The 5,000-nt window shown below is 34.4% G+C and overlaps 1 long non-coding RNA gene across 4 annotated transcripts in view; it reads right to left on the reverse strand.

The window, feature by feature from the left end:
• LOC144970549 (uncharacterized) overlaps positions 1 to 5,000 on the reverse strand; it is a 13,255-nt gene that overhangs the window by 7,453 nt on the left and 802 nt on the right. For 3 of the 4 annotated variants that reach the window (XR_013644987.1, XR_013644986.1, XR_013644985.1), the window contains exon 2: positions 1,011 to 1,084. This is a non-coding gene — a long non-coding RNA (uncharacterized LOC144970549). Of the gene's footprint in view, positions 1 to 1,010; positions 1,085 to 2,936; positions 3,019 to 5,000 lie in introns of those variants that run through there. The other variant, XR_013644988.1, reaches the window with a different exon arrangement.

Here is a 5,000-nt window from a genome sequence, read left to right on the forward strand (position 1 = left end):
ATAAAATATAATGAAAAATAACTTGTATTGTCTGTACTCAATGGTGGTTGCAGTATGAATGAAATGTTAGCATGGCGTGGGTAGAGGATAGGGTGCCCCAGGGGGGTGATCTAATTGATAAGAAAAGGTCAGCGTCAGGGAACAGAACTTTCCAGAAAATAATGGAAGATAAAAGACATATAAGTGGTAGTAGTAGTAGTAGTAGTAATAGTAGTAGTAGTAGTAGTAGTAGTAGTAGTAGTAGTAGTAGTAGTAGTAGTAGTATAATAGTAGTAATAGTAGTAGTAGTAGAAAGCTGTTGTGAAACAGTAGGGGGCGTTGGAGAGGGCGAGGTGAAAAGAGTCACGGCGGAGGTGGGGGGGGGGGGGGTTGTTCGATGAGCGAAGGTCGAATCTTCGCGAAGGAAATACGAACGATCAGATGGCGATGCGATAGTAAAGTGGAAAATACAGATAAATAGATAGATAGATAGATAGATAGATAGATAGATAGATAGATAGAAAAGAGGGGAGAGAAGAGAAAACAAACAACAAAAGAACAAAAAAAATCCAAAAAAAACAAACAAACAAAGCAACAACGTCAACAGAAAAAAAAAAATAAAAAAATAAAAAAGGATAGGGGGGGGGGGGGGGGGGGGGGGGTTTGAGGCGATACAAGTTATTTTTCATTCTATTTTAATTGTTTTCCACGTTTATTTGTGTATTGTTGTGCTGACGAAGGGTTTGTACCAGAAACGTCCATTGTCTGATTTGTTCCCATATGAAGCCTTTCCATTTTCACTCTTTCGCTAGTATTTTACTTCACCAGTTAACTAAGCCAACAGAGAGACAGACAGAAAAAGAGATAGAGAGAGACGGAGAGATACAGAAGGTTTCAGAGAGAGAGAGAGAGAAAGAGAGAGAAAGAGAGAGAGAGAGAGAGAGAGAGAGAAAGAGAGAGAGAGAGAGAGAGAGAGAGAGAGAGAGAGAGAGAGAGAGAGAGAGAGAGAGAGAACTAAATGGAATACCTACCTCAAGATTGGATCTCCATTACGAATACAATCTTTTGATGAATACACGATGTAATCCTGTATCTTCATGCCGTCCTTTAGTGAATTAAAAATAAAAGATGTATTTCTTGATTATGTTTTGAATTTATAAACAGATAATGAGCAAAGAAATTATGTTTTGAAAGATATGCAGCCTTGCACTTAATGATAATAGTAACTAATAATTTTTTGACCTCGCCAATTAAAAAAATAAAATCAAACTCTTGAAAATGAATTATCAGGAGAAAAATTGCCACTTCTGTAAATACCAAATGTTGGTTAATGCTGAAGGCAATCTAAGGTGGAATACTGGAATTTATGATTTCAGTTTGTAAAACTCTGTTTGTGGATTCCAAACAATGGATCAGAAAATGGTGAGATCGGAGTCTAGCAAAACAGTCATAAATTAGATTTGTTCATTCTACAATTCCCGTATGCATCAAATTGTCGGCTGGGATTTTTTTCAAAGTTTTTTTTTGTTTGTTTGTTTGTTGCTTTAGGTCTCTTCCAACACAATTGAGGTTATATGAGAGACCGCTGAAACAAAAAAACAAGCAATCTAATAAAAATAGTACAAATGTCAATCAAAAGCATAACCTAAAGATATCATAAGCTAAATTATAAATAACCAAGAACAAACAGGCAGAGGATTTACAGGAAAAAAAAATATCCCCTGTCAAAAATACAATCACAAACCAAAGAAGCAGGATAGGCTAGTAAAGAGAAGAAGAAACGACATCACTATCGGATCGTACACCCATGCGAACATCATGGGTATATGATTCAAGGGTGATGCTCCCATCCAACCACCCGCTTTTCAAAGTTTGATATATTGTGCAGATACACTATTTCTATAATTAAAATGGTGCTGATTGAAGCTCGAAGAAGAAAAAAACGGTAAGTATTGAATTGTAAGACAGTATCTGTCTTTGTCTAATAAATTGAAGCTTACAATTGAATACTTATCGTTATTTCACTATTTCTATAAGCACATGAAAGCTTTCCTTGTATTTTGAGGTGCTTCATTGTAAAAATCACCTGCAAAGAATCTCAGTTCTTAAAATACAAAGGGGCATAACTCAGTTAATTATTTTGACCTCCAATATTGACTCATATTACACCATACAGTTTAAAATATTTGGCTTATGAGGCAGTTAAAAGCTATTGAATTCAATGCTTTCAAATTCAATTTACTTTTGAAAAAACCGTTAACAGTCTAATTAATGTGGAATATTCTCATTCAGATGAATTCAGTTCAGATTGGTATGAATGTCGATTTTTATGTCTAGTCTAGTGCAAGATTTTTTTATTATCTAAAAAAAAAATTCAATACACCGTGAAAAAGAGCGCTATGTAAACACACGAAAAGGCTTTATGTGACGGCGTTATAGTATAGTTATGTGACACACTGTAGTGAAGCGTATGGATAATGGAATTGTGTATGGGCATGTACAGATAATTTGAGGTGACCAATTTGGTTCGATATTACGGACCCTGAAATTGAAATCCATCCATTTTATTTTATTTGGATTCGAAATGAATTTACTACAACGAATAAAGCTTTAACTGTAAGCGAAGACGTCTATTATATGTAGTGTAAGAAATTAGACTTAGAATTCTATATATCTTGGCACTTGCAAGAAGTAGCCCTCGCGAGTTGAAAAGAGGCGAGGATTTCTGTTTCCATTTTTGAGGGGAAAATTTTTAGGAGTGTTTTAAAAATATTCATTTTTCTTTCTCAGTGAAATGAAATGGCAAGTATTATATATCATTGGAAAGGGCATAAAATTCTACATACAGCCATGCTAATATTATTATCTTCCTATATCGTGATTTTGAGAAATCTTTGTGTAAATAGATTGTGTGTTTAAACGTTTATAACTTTTAAACCAGAGATGGTCCTTCTTACTAAAAAAACGTCCTTCTGAGATATATATTTAAGTAGCTTCTCTAAAAATTTCAGAGCAAAATATGGTTGCACTCAAAAGTTATAGCTCCCCAAAAAATAGAACTTGTCCTCGATTGTTTGCAGAAGATTTTCTTATAACATTGATTCACTTCCTGTCGTCTGCTGCGCTTTTTTTTTTAACTTGAGAGATAACTTCGTCAATCCACATCAAAACTTTACAACTGTTTTTCTTACAATATATGCAATTAATGTAAGTTATTTTTGTTTTACATTATTCAATTAATTGGCGTTTTCATGTCCATGCATTCATTTTATAAGTTACGCTTCTCTTTCTTTTTTTCTGATCGATTTTGATTTTGGGCTGTCGTTATTCCCAGACGGGTGTCTGGGGATAACGAAAATTGGTTATCCCCAGACGCATGTAGCAAGTGGGCAGAAAGATTTTATGCAAAATGCCAAACTAGGCGTGAAAAATACCAAATATTATGGAAAAAATACTAGTGGTTGTGCCCCAAAACAGTTAATATATCAAGTGATATTTAACACAAGATGAAAGTAAATAGTGATCAAATGTCAAATCCAGCTCTTTTAAAAAATATTTTAAAGCAAATGGATCAATGAAATTTCTTTTGTTACTTTGATCTGAAAACGTCAAACTGGCGATTCGACTTTTTATATTCAACCAGGAAGAAAGTTGGTTATCATCAAATCTGTTCATAGCCCACCAACCATTTAAATTTTCACTACCTACCTACCTGTTAACTTTATTGATCATCTCTTGTTTCTATAATTTGCTCATTCTGGCCACAATTTTGGGGATGACCGGGAATTATTTTTTATTTCGCGGACGAATTCCTAGGCCATGGTGTTGTTCGCCCCAAAGCCCAAAACCGACACCTGTTATTATACTGTCTTCTTCGCACAAGACAATACAATTTAGTATCACACGTCCGCAAAACTAGATCCAACAAAATTTTTATTCGAATCAGAGATGAAAATAACTACCAAAACAAGGAAGCAAAAAGTGTGGAAATATGTTTGCTCATATATGAATTTAAGATATTCGATAGCGGTGTGGATAGACAGCTCAGTGGGTTAGGCCACCTTTCATTTTACTCCTTTTAGCTGCAGATTCGAACCAGTCGCGACCTAAAGTATTATTATTATTATTATTATTATGATAATTGTTATTATTATTATTATTATTATTATTATTATTGTTAACACTATTCCCTGCTCCGAGGGAAATCTCTCTTTTTCTTTTTTTTTTATAGTCTTTTTGTTTGCTTAACCTTTATGTAAATGTTCCATTTCTGAGCATGAATTTCTTAAATTGCTTTTATTTTTAAAACAATTATTGTTTTTTTTTCTCCTCTATCTGACCATTTGGTCGCTCTCTGAATATTTCTGTTTGTTTGCTTTTTAATTATTTATTCTTTTTAGACACTATTTGATATCGGAGTGGGGACGAATATATTTGCTAGAAACTAGAAAAAAAACGAGAGAGAGAGAGAGAGAGAGAGAGAGAGAGAGAGTGAGTTTAATAAAAAATAAAAAAAAGAGGTGGGGGGAGGATGGATGGGACATTTATCCCTTTCAACGTTCTGTAAAAAGAAGACGGAATTTTAAAAAAATAAATTTTAAAAAAGTGACGTTACCAGGATTCGAACCCACAACGTCGATTCTGGTCAAACTTCCAGGGCAGACGACTAAAGCATTTGGCCATGACAGCCACTTCGAAGTCGACGTATATTGTGTATATGTAGTCACAACTGATTTTAATGTTGGTTAATTTTATGTTTTTATAGATATTTTATTAACTTTCCTTATTTCTATGTGCATTTGGAAACATTCCATATTCTGGCATGGGGATATTGTTTAAAAGAGCGGAGTTTCAAATATGCGTCTGGGGATAATGAAAATTCGTTATCCCCAGACAGGTGTCTGGGGATAACGAAATTTTATTATCCCAGACAGGTGTCTGGGGATAATCACAGCGTTGATTTTGACGTTTTTCATTCTTTGACGGGCGACTGTTCAATTTTGGGGAACGGGGGAGCGGAA

The sequence above is a fragment of the Berghia stephanieae genome, chromosome 4 (assembly GCF_034508935.2).
Source record: "Berghia stephanieae isolate SIO BIC M18660-M18661 chromosome 4, UCSD_Bste_1.3, whole genome shotgun sequence".
Classification (NCBI taxonomy): domain Eukaryota; kingdom Metazoa; phylum Mollusca; class Gastropoda; order Nudibranchia; family Aeolidiidae; genus Berghia; species Berghia stephanieae.